The sequence below is a fragment of the Chrysemys picta genome, chromosome 1 (genome assembly GCF_011386835.1).
Source record: "Chrysemys picta bellii isolate R12L10 chromosome 1, ASM1138683v2, whole genome shotgun sequence".
Taxonomy (NCBI): Eukaryota; Metazoa; Chordata; order Testudines; family Emydidae; genus Chrysemys; species Chrysemys picta.
Window position 1 is genome coordinate 191,235,986 of NC_088791.1, and position 22,292 is coordinate 191,258,277.

The following is a 22,292-nucleotide window of genomic DNA, read 5'->3' on the forward strand; positions in this document are numbered from 1 at the left end:
TGGGCCATGGATTGGATGTATGATTGTGTTCTATTCCAGAGGGGATGGCTACCAAAGCTCCTTCAGAAACTAAAATAGTGATTAAAGTTAAGTCTGCATGTCTGTCACGGAAATCACGGATTCCGTGACTTCTGCTGTGGCCGGTGCTGGCTCAGGGGCTTCCTGGCAGCCCCTGGGGTGGTAGCAGTTTGGGTGTGTGGGAGGGGGCTCAGGGCTGGGTCAGATGGTTGCGGTGCGGGGTGGCACTTACCTGGGGTGGGGCTCCCTGGCTCCCCCACCGGCATATCCCTACAGCTCCTAGGTGGAGGGACCAAGGGGTTTTGTGCACTGCCCATGCCTGCGGGTGCTGCCTCTGCAGTTCCCATTGGCTGTGGTTCCTGGCCAATGGCAGCTGCAGAGCTGGTGCTTGTGGTGGGAGCAGCACGTGGAGCCACTGGCTGCCTCTCCCCATAGGAGCTGCAGGGACACACAGAGCCAAGAGGGGGATCCCGGGCCATGCACTGCTCCTGCTCCCCATGTCCAGCACCAGTGGGGGTCCCGGGCTGCATGCTGCCACCAACCCTCTCCCTCCCCCCCCCCCCCCCCAGCACCAGCGGGGGTCCTGGGACCACCCTTCCCCCCCCCCCCCCCCCCCCCCCACGGCCCAAGTTTTAGTTAGGGGTATACATTAAAAGTCATGGACAGGTCATGGGCCGTAAACTTTGATTACTTCCCGTGACCTGTCCATGACTTTTACTAAAAATACTCGTGACTGAAACGTAGCCTTAATTAAAGTGAATCACTCACATTGTAAACACCTCCAGAGCGGTACCTTCCCCTAGGGTGGTTGGCACATACTGGTTCATACTGGGTTTCCAGAGACTAAAAAGGCAAAGAAAGGGAATTTGTTCTAAAAATGCTGCATTTAAACTGACTTGGGGCCTTTTTCCTGATCCAGAAAATGGATTTCTCTCCAAGGTGGGGAAGGCAATCCTTGCAGAAAGGATGGAAGGACTTGACCTACTAGGGCCCCATAAGACTCATGGATGATCCCTGGTAAGCTTTCAGCATGTGTATAGAAACGTATTGTTTTTCTCTGTAATGCTTTTACCTTAAGAATAAGTGTACTTGCTTAGAAAAAGCTGTGTAGTAACTCGTAACTGCTGGCAATACACTGTTCATACCCCTTGGAGAGAAAGCAAAGCACAGGCTCTGGCCTTTAGGCAAACTTGCTTGCTGGGGATAGTTCAGTATATGGGAGGGAGCTCTGCAGCCTTAAAACCCCACCACCTCCCCCAGCACCCAGAAGGGACTGGAATAAGAGTCCCTACCCAGAGACAGGTGACGGCAGGAGAACTGAATGGGAACTATTGGAGCAGACCTATTGGGAATAGGAACTTCTGAGAGTCATTAGTCAGCCCCTTGTAAAACCTCTGTCCATAGCTGAATCTTGAGTCATCTGGCCCAACACAATAGTTGGAATCTGCTCTTGACACAAGTATATGAAATACTTCAGACATCCCAGTGCTGACTTTAACAAGTTGTTTGCTGCATCCACACACAGGTCTGATTCTCTCTCAAAGGTATATTTGATGCTGCTATTGGACATTTAAATCTTCCAAAACTGCAGAAAATTACGTCCAGCTGTAGATGGCATGATCAGCATAGCAACTTGTTTGCATGTTTCGGGAAAAAATGAGTTTAAGGCCTAAAAGGCTAAAATGGTATCCCAAGCTGCTGACAAACAATTACACCAAGTTTTTTTTTCCTTTCAAAATATCATTACAGTGCTAAATTTGGTGGGTGAATTTAATATTTTAATTTTTCTTTTTGTTTCAGAATAGTTTAAAAAAAATAGATGGAGGGCTTTACTTAGGCACTGGATCAGAACTCATTTACTGTGGATGTTTGCATTGCAAACAATGTCACTAAGAAAATGGGCTTGGATGGATTTACTTAGTGACATCTGTTTGAGACAAGACCTTCTTTTTAACTTTGTACTCTAATAATGCAGCTTGATTTTCTTTTGGAAAGGTTTAGTTTTAATCTTTTTGTCTACCACACAAGACTTGTCGTTTGGTGGGTGAGGAGGCCTATGGAGAATTTTAGTGAAAATATGAGCTGATTAGTAGCTGCAATCATATGGGTAACTAAATCTGGTTCATTAATACTTAGGAATCCTAAATCTGCATTTGAAACTTGTCACTACCATAGGCATTGAAGGAAACCAGCTGTATGGTCAACCATAAGGCTTGTTGCAAAATATGTTTGTCTTCTTAAAATAAACAGGTAAATAACTCGTGTTGCCACTTTGTGCCTCTAACTTCAGATCTCAGCCTGGCAATAAGAGTCTTGACATAATTTCTTAAAAAGCCTCCATGGTCCTCTCCAGTCGCTTTGTGTCGATTTAGTGCAAATAGTTCTAAGAGTGCCCACAAAATCAGTTGGCAGCTTCAAACTCGTAACTGAAGATCCTTCACACAAGATGGATCAAACCTGCCATTCTGGGCAGATAAATATTGAGTTACTACTTGAGTAACTGGCACCTGCACCAATGGTAATTGACCACTAAGTCAATTACTCTTCAGCCAGTAGACTTAAACTTCTGTTTGAGAAACTCACTAAAAAACAAAACCCACTACCTTCAATAAAATCAAGCCAAAGTGGATCATTTGCTGGAAATCAAAGCTACTGTTTCAATCTCTAGCTTCAGAAATGTTCTTGGGTATTTTACTCCATCAGTTTTGTGGGTCTTAGCCAGTATACCACCTGACCTAGTGAAGGCAGCAAAAACTGATTCTGAACTGATGCAGGGGGAAGAACGGGGGAAGTAACTGGACTGAAGAAAAGTCACACTGGTAAAGGATTGTTCTTTGTATCAGACATCATGTACTAGTGTCTGACTCTTCACCTGTTAGAAAGGAAAGTATTTCCTTCCTTACAGGGCTGTGATGGTTTTGACAAATGGTCCTCTAGTTGAGAAACAAGTGGCAGTGTTGGGAAACCTGAATTAGTCACCAAAGTGAATGGAGAAAGAGTTTGATAACAAGCCATTTTTTGGGTTCTACAGTAGTACTTTTGGTATATGGTGTCTGGGAAAAAAATGCCTGACTCTGGGAGAATCACTGGGAAAATTTTAGTCACCTGCCCAGACAAGGGCTATTAGTTTTAAGATACTGTGAGAGAACAATAGAAAAGCTTGAAAACATGTTGTGAAAAGTCTTTAAAACTGACCTTAAGCCTAACTTGAGTTTTTGCTCTAATGCGTGGCCGAGGAGACCCGTTCCATAAGGTGCAGTTTACACCTTGGTTGTCAGACTGAAATATGGGGAAAAGTCTGGGGTCAAGAAGGAGATTTTTGGGTCAGGAGTTCCACCTTCTGAAGGCACAGGATTTTCCTTCTAGAATTCCATTGGTCATTGGTTCCATTTTCTGGGGTTGAAAGGCTTAGTTGGGGTGCTTGCAGGCCTATGGCAGAGAGGCCGTGCTTTAAAATACAGATGCACATCAATCTGCTTGAGACAGCGGCAATCCAGAAAACTCTCTTTCAAGGAATTCATACAGTGAAGGGACATTCTAGTAAAGTTGTTCTGGTACTGAGATGGCGATGTAACAATAAATGTAGCGGAGGAAGATAAGTGCTTCCCTGAAAGAGTAACATCTGGTAGGCAAAATGTCTATGCCAGATGTGTGTCCTCAGTTTGGGAAGACCCTATTACATTGTATCTTGAAGTCCTCTTGTGCCCATGGCTTCATCTGTCTCTAGATCTGTCTTGTCTTCGGGAGTAATTCCAAACTGCCCTAGTTCTGTGATAGGTCTAAAAACTTCAGTGGATGCTTTTTATCTGTCCTGGGTGCAGAGACTAACATACTCTTCCCTCCCTTCTTGAAAAGGTAAACTTCTACTTGTTGGGAAGGTGTTTGGAACTTATGTTCATATCATTTTGGTTTGAAAAATATTTTGGCAGCTTCTTGCTTTGAAGCATTATAGCTTTTTGGATAAAGTCATAATGATTTTGGCAAAGTAATTGTAAATGTACTAAACGCTCTTTCTCTCTTTCTCCCCCCCCTTGCCCCAGGTTAGGGTATCTCTATTACTATTTTTTAATGGCTTATACTAACAGTGCGATAGGTGGATACTGTGACCATGGGCAGTCTGAATCTGGTTACTCATATTTCTGGCAGGACTAGTGTTTTAGTACTATGTCTTACTTTCTCTTGCACCTCTAGATGATTTGTATGTAAACTTAATTGTTTTAGCATTGTAGGAACACGCATTCCACAGTTCAGGTTGGAACTGGGTTTCTGTTTTAAGCTTGACATTTAATGTTGCTATAAAACTGACAGTCACGTCTGCCTTAGAATTGGTAGGTATTTTTTATATATAGATATGATTCCTTCCCTGCTTTTTGAAGTGAATGTCCATGCTAACAAAGGGGATCAAGAAAGACAGCTCAGGTGTTACTGATAGCACTGTACTGGTTGAGAAGGCTGTGGTGGTTTTTTTGGATCTGATCAGCATGTCCACAAGCAAACCTGTTTTCCTGTTTATACAGGGAGTATCTCTCCCCAGGCCAAACCTATCACTAGGATCCAAATGGGCTAAACTTGAGTTCTTTTAATGAGAAGAGGTACTTGTACAGATAATAAACACAATCAATAATCTATGGTTCAGGATATGGGCAAGGTTGCCGGCGTACCTCAGCTTTGGCTATCCTTCTAGAATTCCTTTAAGATGGCCTACCGTTTGGAATAGCTGACTTAACCAGTACACTTCAAACTGCAAGCAAAAGATCTAAGCACATACCTGGCTCCATACTAAGGAGCCATTCAGGCACTATATTTTGTTACGAAATAGAATAGTGCAAATTATTGTCACCTTAAAGACACTGTTTACTTTAGGAGCAGTCTGATTGTTCTTTCTGCATTGGAATGTCATTCCCAGAGAGCTCTGGGGCTCACACCATTGACATATAAGGAACCTCCTGTTTAGGACCTGATCCAAAACGCATTGAAGTCAATGGAAGTTTTTAGCCTGAAGTAGGAACAAAGTGGACAACTCCTACTTTTCTCTTACTTTTTGGTGTTTACAAGGACACTGAAGTGGGAGGCCAGTTTTCATTTTTCAGCCTTATCAGTCATGCCAGCCAGTGCTCCTAGCAAGTTTGCCCAGCAGGCAACAAACACTTACATTTTATTTATATAAATGAATGTTTTCCCTTAACTGTCTGCTGAATTTTTTCTAGCTTGTTCCTGATTATTCATTTTGTCTAGGAATACTAGTGTTCTAAGGAATACTTTTTGTTGTTGTTGTTGGCAGCTAATACATTTGTTCAGATTGCTCTGTGCTGTGTAAATCTTTGACCACTATTTCAGCTTGGCTCTAATGATTCATCTACATTCTTTGAGATTCTTAAACACTATCAAAGCATTCAGTGCTAAGTTGCTGCCAATCAAATTTCTTGTGAAAGGCCTCCATTAAGATTCACAGTTTGGACTTTTAAGCCAACCAGAATTTTTCAAAGGATAAAGCAATGATTGCAGTGTCAGAAGCTGCAGGTTTTTGTGGGGACCTAATATAAGACTCTGTTTCTGTTTTGTTTTTGTCTCTGTTTTGAATAGACTAAAGTGCATTTTCTAGTATTCAAATTTCCAGCCAGATAGGCAAAGCTTGAAGAACGATAGGTTAGCTAGAGCATACATCCTGCATGTTTGTCTTAGTCCCCTCTTTAACTTCTGTCATATTCATGCTTTTTGTTCTTGAACCCTGAAGAATACTGGCTTAATCATCATAAAGTGAGATGCTCTGCATGAACTAAAGTGAAAACCTGAACTGCTGCCATGTATCGAAAATCTTGTAGCTCAATACCATTGTCACTTACATCTCTCACCGCAAAAAGTGAGCGTGAGTAAATGGCCTAAAAGGTGTCTGTGCATCTCTTGGCAATGCTTTTTGTCAGGCCTTACTGAGGATTACTTACTGCTGCCTTTTTTTTTTTTTTTTTCTCTAAACATATGCTGGAAAAAAATTCTAGTGAACAATTTTGAAGGAGCATTGTACCACAATAAGGCTTTGCATTTAAAGGAACACAGTTTGAAACACTGTTTCACGCAAGGGCTAAGCAAATGAGAAATGAAACTTGTTTGCATAGCAAATCTTGTCTCCATATAAGTAATTTTTTGCTAGCATTTGTGAAAGGGGGCATTTACTTGTTTTTTTTCCCCTGGTTTATATACACTAATGTGGTAGAATAAGTATACTTGTACTGCTTTGGAAACCTACATGTATCTTTTTAGATCCATGCCTTAAGAAACCAGTAACTGATATAACCAGAGAGCTGTTGTAGCTCTAGAAATGTTAATATTGTATTAAATTTGTATTTGTGTGTTGAATGAATGTTGTGACTTGTTTTTAAAGGGGAAATATGCAGATGGTCTAACAATAATGGCCTTGTGATTCTTGTCCAGCCCCAATTCTATCTCTTCATGGTATCTGGTTGGATGGTTGACCGTAGGTAGGCTTGGCAGAGGTGGAGAGTCTTTTTATAGTTGGTTTATTTTTAAGAATTTTTTAATTGATTTTATATTTTCACAGTTTTGAGAAATTATGGGGGCAGTGTCAGATAATTATTTAATGACAGTAGATTGGGGTCTCAAACAGGCGGCCCGCGAGGCTATTTCCTGTGGCCCGCCAAGCGTCCTGCGCGCCCCCCCAGCCTACCTCCAGGCCAGGGGTGGTCAAACTACACCCGCGGGATTGCCCCCCTCGAGCCCCGCGCCGCTCCCTGAAGCGGCTGGCATCATGTCCCTGCGACCTGGGGGGTGGGGGAGGAGGAGAGCAGAGGGCTCCGTGTGTTGCCCTGGTTTCCAGGCACTGCCCCAGCTCCCATTGGCCGGGAACAGGGAACCGCGGCCAATGGGAGCTTCGGGGGAGGTACCTGGAGGAGCAGCAAGCAGCACGTGGAGCCCTCCACCCCCCACAGGGGCCACAAGGATATGGTTCCAGCCGCTTCGTGGAGCGGGGCAGGCAGGGAAGCAGGCTGCCTGCCCTGGCCCTGGTGTGCACTGCTGTCATCCTGGAGCCACTTTAGGTAAGCGGCTCCGGGCCAGAGCCCGAAGTCCTCCTGCCCCCTACCCCCTGCCCTGAGCCCCCTGCCGCATCCCACACCCCTTCTGCCCCCCAACCCCCTGCCCTGAGCCCCCTGCCTGAACCCCACCCTCTGCCACACCCCGCACTCCCTCCTGCACCCCAATTCCCTGCCCTGAGCCCCTGCCGCACCCCTCACCATTCCTGCACCCCAAACCCCTGTCTTGAGCCCCCTGCCACACCCCAACTCCCTGCCCTGAGCCCTCTGTCACACCCTGCACACCTCCTGCACTCCCTGCCCTGAGCCCCCCGCCGCACCCTGCACCTCAACTCCCTGCCCTGAGCCCCCACCACACTCCTCCTGCACTCTCTGGGGGCAGGGAAGGGGCAGAGTTGGGGTGGGGACTTAGGGGAAAGGGTGGGAAGAGGCGGGGCAGGGGTGGAGCCTCATGGAAAGGGTGGAGCGGGGGCGGTGAGGGGTGAGGTGTCAGTGATGCAGCCCTAGGGCCAATGAACTAGTCCTCATGTGGCCCTCCTTGTCATTTGAGTTTGAGACCCCTGCAGTAGATCTTGAGATTTGAACTGTTAAGCTGTATAACCGTTAAAACACAAATTGTCAACATCATGTCAAAATATGCAAAGTAAATATATCCTTAAATCAAATTCTAAGTTCTCAAGCAACATTTTTCTTACAATGCTTATCTGTATATTTTTATGGAAAATATATATGTATGTATGTTTGTGTGTGGAAATTATCAACATGTACCAATAAAAATCAAATCCTTTCAAACTGAATTTTGGGTTCTAAACCGCACGTAGCTATCTAGCTAGAAACTGCCAATATGGTTAGAGCACTTGGCATATGTGTATTTTTATGGTGGCCATACTGGTTATACTGTGTGTGTGTCTGTCTGTCTGTCTGTCTCTGATTCAGAATCCATTTTAACCTATATGTATGGCATCAGAAGACCTTGAACATGATTTCTTATTGCTTTTAAAGGCAAGCTCATCTTGAGGCCTACAAAAGTTCATACTCTCTTCTCTGTAGCTATAAATTCATCTTTTACTCCAAACAGCCTATTATTTCCTTGTGTTGCTAGAGTTGTTTATAGTGCACAATGCTAAATTCAGACTTCCTGAGGTAAGTAGGCTTGAAATTAGAGATGCTGTCAAGTTCTTGAGGTCTGTCACTTGATCTGCTGTTTGTATAAGACCAACAGTTCTCAGTGTTGCCAACTCAAGATTTTGTAGTAATTGTTACGATATATAATGTTTTACTTAAAATCCCAGCTTCTTGAGACAAGTGACTATATTAAAATATTAGCTTTCAATGTAACAATTTTTTTCTAGTCCAGCGGTCTCAAACTGTGGGTTGGGACCCCAAAGTGGGTCACAACCCCGTTTTAATGCAGTCGCCAGGGCTGGCATTAGACTTGCTGGGGCCCGAGGCCAAAGCCCGAGCCCCACCACACAGGGCCAAAGCCTGAGGGCTTAAGCCCTGTGCGGCGCAGCTCACGTTATAGGCCCCCTGCCTGGGGCTGAAGCCCTTGGGCTTCAGATTTGGTCCCGCTGTGCGGGGTGATGGGACTCAGGCTTCAGTGCCCCCCCCCCCCCCCAGGGTTGTGTAGTAATTTTTGTTGTCAGAAGAGGATTGCGGTGCAATGAAGTTTGAGAACCCCATGTCTAGTCCATGTGGTTGCAGAGGGGAAAAAAAATTGAAAATGTGACCCAAATGCCTCCTAAAATCTCAAATCAACAAATAAAGAATTAAAAAAATTGTTAGTCATGAGATTCTGAAGCTCATCTCGTGATTCTCTGGGACCTGGTTCATGATTTTTGAGCACTTTGGGGTTGGCAATACTGACTATATGTTGTACTATGGTATTACAGAGCTAGCATGAGTTGAGAAATTAGCTTGCCTGTGTAACTCCCCTCTGCTCTGCCAATAATACTGTGTTCTTATCTATTCCCCCAACTGCATGTTGTACCCAATGAAGAGCACACCTTCCAAGACACTATCCTCCATTCATGTCTCTTAAGACTTGCTCCTTCAGTGGTGCCCACAAGAAGTGAACCAACTCTTTAAAAAACAAAAACAAAAAACACTTCTAATTGAAATCACTAGGATGTGCACTTAACAAAGCTAAATAATTGTATTCTTGTTGTAACCCTTCTCCACTCTCACTCTTTTACTGTTAGTTGCTTCCCTCCATAATGTCATATGTAAAACTGGAATATAAACTGTTTGGGGCATAGTTGATGATGTCTTTTTACATGGACTAAAGTGCCAAGAACACTTTTGGGCACTCTTAAAGAGTAATAGCAGTGCTACCACTCCTCATAATGGTAAATAAACAAGATAGTAAATGTTAATACATGTGGGCTTGTGACCTTCAAGACATCTGGGGGTAAGGATCAGGGAAGTGCAAACAAGACTCAGGAAATGGAAGCTACACAAGCATACAAAGTATGACTTCATAGTCTTAATGCACCAAGTTTCCCCACTCCTTAATTTTAAATCTCGCTTCTTCCACCAGATGTTTAGCTATGTCAATATAATGCATGGAGTGATCCCTGTTAATATTTTGGCAGCTCATCACTGCTAACAGGTTCCCTCCTACTGACCCCATGAGGGGGTTGTGCCCCCCCAAGACTCCTGCCCCATCCAACACCCCATGTTCCTTGAGGCCCCCCGCCCCGGGACTCCTGCCCCATCCACCCCCCTTCCCTGTCCCCTGACTGCCCCCTGCCACCCCATCCAACCCCTCCTCGCATTCCTGATGGCCCCCCGGGATCCCTGCCCCATCCAACCACCCCTTCTCTCTGTCTGCGACTGCCCCCCACTGCCCCATCCAACCCCTGCTCCTTCCTGACTGCCCCCTGGGACCCTTGCTCCCATTCAATCCCCCTGTTCCCTGCCCTCTGACCGCCCCGACCCCTAGCCACCCCCCCACAAACCCCCAAACTCCCCTGCCCTCTTCCAACACGCCCTCCCTGCTCCCTTACCGCGCTGCCTGGAGCCGCTCGGCCAGGTCTGGGTCCTCTCGGTCGGGGCCAGGGCCGGGTCCGCTCAACCGGGACCAGTGCCCCGGGACCCAGGCTGGAGCCGTCGGGACTGGTGCCGCGGGGGGCCCGGGGCTGCTCAGCCGGAGCCGGACTGGGCCACGCCACGCCTCCTTGGAGCCCTCCTCGCGCCCCCCCCCCCCATGCCCCAGCTTACCTGCCTGCTGCTTGTTTCAGGCTTCCCGCGAACATCTGATTCGCGGGAAGCAGGGGAGGGGGAGGAGAACGGGGTGGAGCGTTCAGGGGAGGAGGGGGAAGTGAGCTGGGGACAGGGTGGACAGCTGCTAGAGCGGAACAACCGGTTCTAAAAGGGCTTTTAAATGTAAAAACCGGTTCCTGCGAACCGGTGGGAACCGGCTCCAGCTCACCACTGCCTGTTAGGGTGTTTGCACACCCCTTGGTTGACTGACCAACTCAGAGCAGTAGATCATCTCTCTTGAGAGCCCACTCCTTCATGTTTGAGACCAAACCATGCAGCTGGCTCTACAATCTTGTCTTCCCTGGGGGAAAAGGTGTGTTGCTAACTTGAATTAAAATCCTAGTGAACTCAAGTTCACACACCATTTTTTCCTAGTGAAGACAGGTTAAGGTTCTGCAGTTGGGCTATGCACTGTGTGAGACTTTAGAGACCTTGTTCAAGGATTCCACTAGGGAGGCTTTTCCAGAAAATGAGATTCTTTGGGCTCCAGATGGGATTACAGTAGAACCTCTGAGGTTTGAACACCAGAATTATGAACTGACCAGTCAATCACACCCTTCATTTGGAACCAGAAGTACACAATCAGGCAGCAGCAGAGATCCCGCCCCTCCAAAAAAAGCAAATACAGTACAGTAATCTGTTAAACGTAAACTACTTTAAAAAAAGTAAAGAGAAAGCAGCATTTTTCTTCTGCATAGTAAAGTTAATGTTCAGTTGTAAACTTTTGAAAGAAGAACCATCACATTTTGTTCAGAGTTACAAACAACCTCTATTGCCGAGGTATTTGTAACTCTGAGGTTCTGCTGTATGTAAATAGTGATACCTTGGAGCAGACCTAGTAGAATGTAAAACCCTCCCAACACTACAGGCAGAATATAGTTCTTACCCCTGAAAGGCTGACCTGAAAATTAATCTTCTTTTAAAACCTATCTCTCAGCTCTGGTCTCTTTGCATTTCCTTTGCTCTGACTTCCCCTTTCAGGTATGTCTACACAGCAAAAACAAAACAAATGTGCAGCAATGAGTGTCAGAGCCTGGGTCAACTAACTTGGGCTTGCAGGACTCACCGTATGGGGCTAAAAAGAGCAGTGTAGACACTTGGGCTCTGGCTGGAGCCTGGGCTCAAACCGGGGGGTGGAGGGGAAGATTTCAGAGCCCAGGCTCCAGCTTTAGCCTGAACATCTACACTGCTATATTTAGCCTTGTGAACTCGAGTCAGTTGACCCAGGCTCTGAGACTTGCTGCCATGGGTCTTTTTGTTGTGGAGCTGTACTCCTTTTGTGTGTGTGTGTGTGTGTGTGTGTGTGTGTGTGTTCTTTTGCCACTTATGTCTGTCTCCTCCCTGACCACCTGAAGCCTTGTTGAGTTGGTCTGCTATGCCTCTGACATCCTCCAGATTTCTCCATAGCACACTTCTTCCAACAAGTCTAAATACTATAGTAATCTATTTTGATGTTTCAGGTTAAAAACTTAATTTAGAACTTTCAGGCTTTCTAACTGTGTAGCTTTCTCAAACACATGTTCCCATGTATATTTTTCCTTAAGTACCTGAATTGATAGATATGTACAACATTAACTATAGCTTAAAGCATAAGGTTCAGTGTACCTTTTCAGCAGGGGGAATTGTCTTAGTTTCCTTTAAAACACTGAATTGCCAGTGATGGGAATTCCTATGTAGCTTGGCGTGTCTAAGTTAAACTATTTGGAGATAATGAAGATGCCAGAAAGGTTTAGGAAAAGTCTATCAAATGGGCACAGTAACTCAAATTTTGAAACTCCCCATTATCTGCTAAGTGTCCTGTGTGATTTACGTGGAAACCTGCACAAAAATTTTGTTATAATAATATGCAGCATATATAATTTTGTGGATGGACATGGTTTTAGCAAAATGAGATGGGGGACAAAAGCAAACTATATCTGTTCTGATAACTTGTAACTAACAAATCATGTCAGCATCTGTTGTTCACTTCGCTTGTACGTTACAACCTACAGACAACAGATAAGGGGTCTGATGCAAGTACTCTTTCTCCATTTGGAAACCCTTACCACTCTGAGAACTAACGCAATATGAAAAATAAGTGAGCTACTAGTTTACAAACTTCCTCTCTAAGATTTTCATCTGTATATGACACTGAACTCTCTTCTCAATAAGTTTTTCCTTTTTCTTGTGGGAAAGAAAATCTGTCAATTTTAAACAACATTGGAATTTTGAGAGGTGCTCGGATACCATGGTAATGGGCGCCATATAAAAAATCTACATGTATCTCTTCTATCCAGCTTGACACCATGAGGGAGGCTAAAATGCTAAATGACTCACACAAGTTTTATCTGATCTACTTTTCAGAAAACTGAGCATGTGCAGTTACCGAAACATTTGTAAAACAACTCTACCCTTAATTTCTCTAGTAATTTTATCCATGACCATAAACTGTAAAGTCATAATTACAGTATGTGGGCCGCTTCATAGCCCTGAAGTGGTATACATAATTTTCACAAATTCTTGATAGAGTTGTAGGCAATTTCTGTAATCTTTTTTTTTTTTTTTTCCTTGGTTAATGGCATAATCCTGTGAAGTGTCGAGAACCACTGTCTTGCAGGAGGTACTCAGCATTTCATGTGATTTGGTTCCATTTGGTAGCCAGTTATCCAAATGTCACTATACAGAAACCTAGTGTATCTTAAATGTAAAAGCCTCATGCCCCATGAATCTTGGGAGGCATCTCTGCCACAACCAGGCCCAAACTGGCTCTTTGGGGACGAACAGTCTAAGATTCGTTGGTTTTGAGAGGTGGGGGTAGTGCATGTCTGATAAGCCTTCTAGGGCTCAATTTGGGGGAGGATGGCAGACTGTGGTACCTCATGTGGAGCACAGGATGTAGGGAGGGGGGGAGATAGTTCCCTATCTTTGTCTCTAAGCGCCTGGCTTTATTCCGCACCCCTCTTATAGATCTTTTAAAGTCAGCAGGGCCATGAGATGCTTTGTTTACCTGAGCGTCCACAGGTACGGCCGCTCGCAGCTCCCAGTGGCTGTGGTTCACCGGTCCCGGAGAATGGGAGCTGCGGGAAGTAGTGTGGGCTGGGCCACCGCTTCCCTGTAGCTCCCATTGGCCGAGAACAGCGAAACCTAGACACTGGGAGATGCTAGTGGCTGTACCTGCAGACACTCAGGTAAACAAAGAAAGCATCTCGTGGCCGACCAGGGGCTTACCCTGAACAAGTCGCAAACCAAGTTTGGGAACCCCTGTCTTAGATGGAGGCAGCTTCACAGCACACTTTAACTCAAAGTGCCAAAATCTTAATTTATTATTACTGCGTTCCATGGTGGATTGAGTCAACTAAAAGCAATTTAAGTCACATATTTTAGTCGTAATTTAAATCATCAAGCAGGAAACCTTGATTTAGATAATCCGTTTTTAACTGTGTTTTGCATTTGTACTACTTTAGTTATTTTCCTAAAGAAAGGTTGATTCTCATTAGTTGGGAATCATTAAAACAAGTCGATTTTCACCTAAATACAACCTTCATATTAAATTTTGGTGCTTCTTTTGCTAACCTGGACACTATATCTGTACACATTTATTTAGGCGATTACATTGCATTTATTCAGGTTCTGAATTTTTACTATTTTTATTATGACAAAATTGTGAATGATGCATTTCTTATTTACTTGATGATTAATTTATTTACTCATGATTTGTGCGAGCTCTATTTGGATAGAAATTTTTTTTAACTAAAACTAAAATGTGCTAAATACTTCGATTTTTTTTTTTCTTACGCAAGTTTTGCATTTAAAACTGATTTATTAAACAAAGGAAGTCTCTGTAATTAATGAATTGAACTGATTGTTTCTGATCACCATGCTGTTAAAGATTTTAGAACTAGTTAATCTGACCCTCCCACATCTAGTTTTGATTCATAGTTTGGAAGAGGAAAAAATACTTCCCTGCTTTTTCAATCCAAATTTAGGTCATTAAAAGTTAAGAATCAGTCATTGAACTGAACTAGTTTAGTAAACAAAGAAAATATTTTCTCTTTACCTGTAGGAAAGGCTACTGCCGTCAAAAGCTGATTTAGTGCTTCAATAAACTAGTTTCCAGGTGCTTAGTCAATGACTTCCACCAGTTCAGTGGCTTGACTTGGCAGCAAATATGTACTGCTTAATATTTTTTTATTTAACTTAAGCCTTAACATGAGTTGTCAATTTCAAATTTAATTTTAAATAGGCTTATTTTTTAAAATTAACCCATACTTATTTAAATTGGATTTGTATTTAATTTTTTTTAATCCACCCTGCAGGAGCCTCTCATTTCTAGGTGCTGAAAATAGATTTATTGAAATGCCCAAAGGGAACATAAATCCAATGGACCTAAGATTTGAAACCTACAGTAAACAAGCCACCAACAGCACTAATTCTTTTATCCTCTTACTGAAAGGAATTTTTGTCCTGTAAAGGGATTGACAAAAGCTTGCCACTTCCTTAATGGGATATATGGAGACCGCTGCTACACATCACTCAAACTCATAGGGCTGATATTATCAAAGAGCTTCATATTGTTTCAGTTCCGAAAAATTTATCGGACACATACTAATCATGTGAAAAATGCATGTTACCCCAAAGTTATGCCCACTGTTAATTAAAGGAATAAATCCTGTCAATATAGTAATATGTATGTTGTACCACTTTTCTTTGCAACTTCATTCCATTCCTTTTTTATAGATATTTTTTTCTGCAGTATTTTCAGTGCTCCCTCTTCTCCCCCCCCCCCCTTATCTCTGTCTATATTATCTTCTTTATCCTTCCAGACCACTTGCCCTGCCCTCTCTCACATAGGGCCTGAAAATTTTTTACTTCTACCTAAGAGAAGTACAGGAGACAATTGACTGGGGTCCCTGATCTGGTGTAAAAAAGTGGTATGATTTCTACCAGGATGCTGTCCCCGGGATCCTGCTCAGGGCCTCGCTAGCTGGATGCTTAAAAAAAAAAAAAAAAATTGTATATTCTGATTAACTTTGAAGCTTCCCTTTCTGTTTTTACCAGCAGCTATTGTCATTCCCTCCTGAAATCCTTGTTGCTGCTGTGGAGAAGGTGTTAGTGGTAGGTGTCAGTTACTTATCTTCACAGATCTTGGATCTTTCAGAGCTTTTCATTGAATATCTTCAAAAAGAACAGGAGTCCTTGTGGCACCTTAGAGACTAACAAATTTATTTGAGCATAAGCTTTCGTGGGCTACAGCCCACTTCTTCGGATGCATAGAATGGAACATATATTGAGGAGATACACATACACATACAGAGAGCATGAAAAGGTGGGAGTTGTCTTACCAACTCTGAGAGGCCAATTAAGTAAGAGGGGGAAAAAAACTTTTGAAGTGATAATCAAGATAGCCCAGTACAGATAGTTTGATAAGAAGTATGAGAGTACTTACATGGGGAGATAGATTCAATGTTTGTAATGGCTCAGCCATTCCCAGTCTCTATTTAAGCCTAAATTGATTGTATCTAATTTGCATACCAATTCAAGCTCAGCAGTCTCTCGTTGGAGTCTGTTTTTGAAGCTTTTTTGTTGCAAAATTGCCACCCGCAGGTCTGTCATTGAGTGACCAGACAGGTTAAAGTGTTCTCCTACTGGTTTTTGAATGTTACGATTCCTGATGTCAGATTTGTGTCCATCAATTCTTTTGCGTAGAGACTGTCCGTTTTGGCCAATGTACATGGCAGAGGGGCATTGCTGGCACATGATGGCATGTATCACATTGGTAGATGTGCAGGTGAACGAGCCCCTGATGGCATGGCTGATGTGATTAGGTCCTATGATGATGTCACTTGAATAGATATGTGGACAGAGTTGGCATCGGGCTTTGTTGCAAGGATAGGTTCCTGGGTCAGTGTTTTTGTTCAGTGATGTGTGGTTGCTGGTGAGTATTTGCTTCAGGTTGGGGGGTTGTCTGTAAGCGAGGACAGGTCTGTCTCTCAAGATCTGAGAATGAGGGATCATCTTTCAGGATAGGTTGTAGATCTTTGATGATGCGCTGGAGAGGTTTTAGTTGGGGGCTGAAGGTGACAGCTAGTGGTGTTCTGTTATTTTCTTTGTTGGGCCTGTCTTGTAGGAGGTGACTTCTGGGTACTTGTCTGGCTCTGTCAATCTGTGTTTTCACTTCAGCAGGTGGGTATTGTAGTTTTAAGAATGCTTGATAGAGATCTTGTAGGTGCTTGTCTCTGTCTGAGGGATTGGAGCAAATGCAGTTGTATCTTAGAGCTTGGCTGTAGACAATGGATCCTGTGGTGTGTCCTGGATGGAAGCTGGAGGCATGTAGGTAAGTACAGCGGTCAGTAGGTTTCCGGTATAGGGTGGTATTTATGTGAACATCGTTTATGAGCACAGTAGTGTCCAGGAAATGGACCGCTTGTGTGGATTGATCTAGGCTGAGGTTGATGGTGGGATGGAAATTATTGAAATCATGGTGGAATTCCTCAAGGGCTTCTTTTCCATGGGTCCAGATGATGATGATGTCCTCCAATGTAGCGCAAGTAGAGTAGGGGCGTTAGGGGACGAGAGCTAAGGAAGCATTGTTCTAAGTCAGCCATGAAAATGTTGGCATACTGTGCGGCCATGCGGGTACCCATAGCAGTGCCACTGACTTGAAGGTATATATTGTCCCCAAATGTGAAATAGTTGTGGGTGAGGCTGAGCCATTACAAACATTGAATCTATCTCCCCATGTAAGTACTCTCACACTTCTTATTGAACTGTCTGTACTGGGCTATATTGATTATCACTTCAATGCATCCAAAGAAGTGGGCTGTAGTCCACGAAAGCTTATGCTCAAATAAATTTGTTAGTCTCTAAGGTGCCACAAGTACTCCTGTTCTTTTTGTGGATACAGACTAACACGGCTGCTACATTGAATATCTTGAGTACCTGCCTCTGCTGCTACTCTCAGCTTCCATTGGAGAAAAATTGATATGACTCTTATCACTTCCCCTAGTTGCCTTTCATTCTGACCAGACATGTCAGTTTTCACTTTGCTGCAGCTTGGGAAATCTCTGAACAGCAGGAGAGGCATTACAGGTCTCTATAGATGAATGAAGATGATACATCAGTTTATGCTTTCTTCACATATGGAAGCTTTCTTTACAACCCTAAATGATTGAAACGTATTTAAAAAACCACAGTCTTAAATTCTGTAGAATTAGTGGAATGCATCCCCACTCTCTTTTGGGAAAGGTTTTTAATCACCATGGGTGAATGGATCTGTTAAGCCCTGTGTTTCTTTCCACATATTGTTGTTGCCCTATACCATTTCATATTACAAAAGCTGTTCCCCAAACACTATTTCTCTCTCTCTCTCCCTTTACACGTGGCTGTTAACTTCTGAACCTGGTAAGATGAAGTAGATTTACTCTGCCATAAAACTTGAGATCCTTTTAAACAAGTTAGACTGTTTTAACAGGCATCCCTAAAAGATGAAGCAAATAGAAAATGGATGTATTTTTTGGCACTTACCTTGCTGTACAGTCATTCTTCACCCATCTCATTGGGGGAGGGAGAGAGCAAAGCGTATTTCCAAAGTAACATTGTAAACATGACAGTAAATAAATGATATATCAACAGTATCCGTTCAACTACAATGTACTTCTCTTTCAGCTTATCACTACAGATAAGCAGAAGCAGGAAAAAGTGATTTTCTTAAATAGCTTTCTCATCTTTTAGTGTAATCACAAAAGTATGAACTTCTAAACTGCACAATACCTGATCACTTGTTTCTCAGTGGGTCATTCACTAAGGGCTTGTCTACACTAGCCGCCAGGCAGTGATCGATCCAGCGGGGGTCAATTTATCGCTTCTAGTATAGACGCAATAAATTGACCACTGAGCGCTCTCGCATAGACTCTGGTACTCCACCAGAACGAGAAGCACAAGCAAAGTCGACAGCAGAGTGTCAGCTGTTGACTTACCGCAGTGAAGACACAGCGGTAAGTACATCTAAGTACGTCGACTTCAGCTATGCTATTTATGTAGCTGAAGTTGCGTACTTTAGATCGACCCCATGTCCTAGTGTAGAAAAGCCTTAAGGTTCTGAAAATGCTGCCATTTAATATCAGAGGTGACATTGTCATTCTGTCTGGTATAAGAAAACACTCTTTTCACACACAACCGAGAACCTGACTCTGCTTCTTCAGCCACTTACGAATACATGAAAACTAATGACACAGGAAGCCACAAGAAAACCCAGTATCATTTTTTTTTCCAGCATTAAGCTACCAAACTGATCTATTTACATTAAATAGCTGTTTACTCTGTTCTTTATCCTCTTCCTGCAATGGACACTGCATCCCTGGCAGCATAATTGTGTTAAAATAGCAGAGTGCTTTAGTTCCCTATCAGATCATGTTTTGGGAGGGATTTAAAAAAAAATTTTTTTTTTTTTGAAGTCCCTTTTCCTATATTGTCTCAGACTTTGTGTGGGCTTTTAGCAAATTCCAGCTCAAATTAGGTCAGATTTAAAAGAAAATACACTTTTGTATTGAGGAGCTTTCCTGAGTAGGATCCAGGGCCCTGAGTTTCAGAGCTGAGGTCAAAGAAGAAAACTTAGTAATCTTGCTTAAAAAAATCCCTCATGCTTTAAAATGGAGAGTAATAAAGTTTAAATAACTAATCCTTTGGCAATATTAAGATCTCAAATCTGATATACTTATTCTATATAACCCTCAAATAGTTGTTACTTGAATGTAGTAGTGTCTTTAAATATTCTGCTAGAGGCTAGCAGCTGCAGCAAGTGGTTATATAGCCAACATGAGAGGGCTCAAAAGGTACATCTTTGCCTTGTACCCTCTGCAGTGCATATGGAATTCACAAGATGAAACTGAGTCGCTCATTTTGTATCTGCTAACCCTTTTACATAAAGATATTTGTTTCAGCCTTAGTATAATATCTCTCACTGTTCAAATTGTTTTCTGAGGCTATGTAAACACTACAGCTTGTCACTCAGCAATGCGAATAAGGTGCCTCTCTCCCTTCTTCCCTCTTCCCCCCCCCCCCCCCCAGCGACGTAAATTACACTGACCTAAGCATTGGTATGGACAGCTTGGTGTCTGTGGGAGAGCTTCTTCTGCCCACATAGCTACTGCTGCTTGTTGGGGGCTGGAGTAATAAATTTGATGGGAGAGCTCTCTCCCGTTGGCTTAGCAGCGCTACAGTGGCACAGCTGCACCAGTGCAGCTGCGCTGCTGCATGCTCTGTAGTGTAGCCATAGCCTTAGTCTTCTTGGACCATATATGTCGTGCTGAAAATATATTCACTTCCTTCGTAGTTCTTCTGCAGAGTCCTCTCTCAGCCTTTTATGTGGCATACGATTGGAGGTCAAAATTTAGTAATCTTTGCCAGAGTGAGTGGACGCATGCTTTCATTCAAGGAATTAAAATTGGCTTTCTAATTCAGAAAGCTTTTTGTATGTTTATGCTTTTCAGAATGTTGTGAATGAGATAATTCAGCTTTTTACGTAGGCTGTAAATATTTCCCACAAAGGGGCAGGATTATCTACATCTGGAACACTGCTGTTTTAAAATAAGTCAATAAACTCTCTGCAGTGTAGCCATTTAAATTCTTCCTTGCAACAAAAAAGATTTAACCTCTGGTCTGTGGCAATGGACATGGCCCAGTGTAAGCAGATATAGATGTGGTGAAGTCAAAATTGCTAGATATTTGCATTCAGTGATTAAAAATTCATAAGTGTAATGTTTCTTGAAGCAAAACCACTGTTCATTCTTTGTAGTTGGTATAAAGTCTCCTTGCAGCTTTGGGGGCAGCCTGTATATTGCTGGCATATGGCCAAGTCCAACCTATTAAAGTCTGGTCTGTTCTGCATCAGTAGCTTCATAGGACAAGCTAAGCCTTTCTTTGCAGAATGAGGATTCTTTAAACCCAGTTTACTAGAAAAAGTAGTAAACATTGCTTCTGAGTTCTCTTGTCCAGTATGGCCCCCAAACTGGCATTTGGTTTACCCATGGATTCTGTTGTGAAGCAGTGCTGCAACTCCTTCTCTTGCAGGCTTAGACATCTAGAAATGGGAAAAGAATTTGCTACTAAAAAGAGGAAAGGTGCAGAAAGACTTTTTTTTTTCTAGTTTATTCTTGTGCCAAAGAGCAAGCCTTCTCTCGAAAGGATCAACAGTGTGGCACAGGCCACTCAATGTGTGAGGAATGGCCCCCTAAGAAGCAAGTTGGTTTCCAGCTCTTGCTGAGAGTCAGGGCAGCAGAGACATACATACCTTCAACACCTCTGCAAACCTGTGTGTCAGCTGCTCACTGTGTTTGCCTGTTTTGTTTCACTAAAGGGAACTTTGGGTGTTTGGGAGGGAACATGATGGTAGTAAATGGACTGTGAGGTAAGGAGGGGTGTAGGATAACTAGGGTTGGTTACATATTTTTGGCTGCTTACAAAATTATATGAAAGGGAAAGGTGGCAATTTAATTACAGCAGACCACTGCTGTAATTAAGTTTCAAGTTTAGATCTCCATGTCAGTACAAGCTAAACTAATGCTCCAAAAGTGTGAAATGCACATATGCTGCAGGACTAGGGGTTTCTGGAAGCCAAAGGTTTGAAGACCATCTATTATCACAGAAGCTGGATAGCTCAAGGTGAGAAAAGGTGTTGTCTTTGCTCTCTACGTGAATTCTGCGGGGTCTCTGTTTAGGAAGCTTGCTCAGACACCAAAATTTCTGGCTTAAGTGAGATATTTTAAGATTCTCTAAAATCCACGTGCAGATTCTGATTGTTACTTCAGCAGTATTGTTCAGGAAATTAGCATTAATTAGAGATAAGAGGAAGACTCGGGTAGGCAGGTAAGATTGTGACGTTGCACTCCATATGTTTTATGGAAATATGCTAATAAGTGTGAATATAATATAACTGGAATATGCTTTATGCAAAAGGTCTCTTGTAATATATCATTACAAAGCTTATAATCTACTGAGTGTGTTCATCCTATTTGTATGAATGTATCATTCTTGTATCTAAAATTAGAAATATGAAGTATTACTCCGAGGTCCTATTGTAATTATGCAAAGTGTGGGCCATTAATGGTGGCTTGGGATCTTGATGGCTCCCATTGACTAGGACAGTTGGTTGTGAATGGGTTTATTTACCTGCAAGCCTTCCTGTGTAGTGAGGTGGGTAATAAAGAATGATGTCTTACAGTGACATGTGACCATATCACATGATACTGGAATCCATCTTAAACCTGGTGCTTTTCCATTTAGGAGGGGTGAGAACCCAGAGAGACCCAAGATTCTTGCCTTGTGCCAAAGATATAAAAGGGGGTGGAACAGAACAAAGGGGGCTGCCAGTCATGAGAAATCCCCTAGTTACTACCTGAACTGGAACTAACCAGGACTGTACCAGGGGAAAGGATTGGGCCCAGACTAGGAAGGACTCTAGTCTGTGAAAGAATCTTATTGGAACATCTGAGGGTGAGATTTACCTGTATTCAGTTCCTTAATGTATTAGGCTTAGACTTGCGTGTTTTGTTTTATTTTGCTTGGTAACTTACTTGGTTCTGTCTGTTATTACTTGAAACCACTTAAATCCTACTTTTTATACTTAATAAAATCACTTTTGTTTATTAATTAACCCAGAGTAAGTGATTAAAACCTGCGGGAGCAAACAGCTGTACATATCTCTCTCTGTTATAGAGGACAGACAATTTGAGTTTACCCTCTATAAGCTTTATACAGAGTAAAACAGATTTATTTGGGGTTTGGATCCCATTGGGAGCTGGGTGTCTGTAGACAGGAGTACTTGCTGAGCTGTTTCCAGTTAAGTCTGCAGCTTTGGGGGCATGGTTCAGACCCTGAGTCTGTTGCATCAGGCTAGCGTGTCTGGCTCAACAAGACAGGGTTCTGGAGTCCCAAGCTGGCAAAGAAAACTGGCTCAGAGGTAGTTTCAGCACATCAGGTGACAGTCCC

General features: G+C 43.1%; 1 protein-coding gene across 36 annotated transcripts in view; it reads left to right on the forward strand.

Moving 5' to 3' along the window:
* The window catches only part of ITSN1 (intersectin 1), a 200,261-nt gene that overhangs the window by 11,290 nt on the left and 166,679 nt on the right, over positions 1 to 22,292 (forward strand). For 5 of the 36 annotated variants that reach the window (XM_042855793.2, XM_065589957.1, XM_008165233.4 and 2 more), the window contains exon 2: positions 938 to 1,035. The exons of 28 other annotated variants lie outside the window; for them this stretch is intronic. The gene's annotated coding sequence lies outside the window, so the exon portion shown is untranslated. The remainder of the gene's footprint in view (positions 1 to 937; positions 1,036 to 22,292) is intronic. 3 more of the 36 variants (XM_065589962.1, XM_065589870.1, XM_065589893.1) reach the window with 1 other exon arrangement.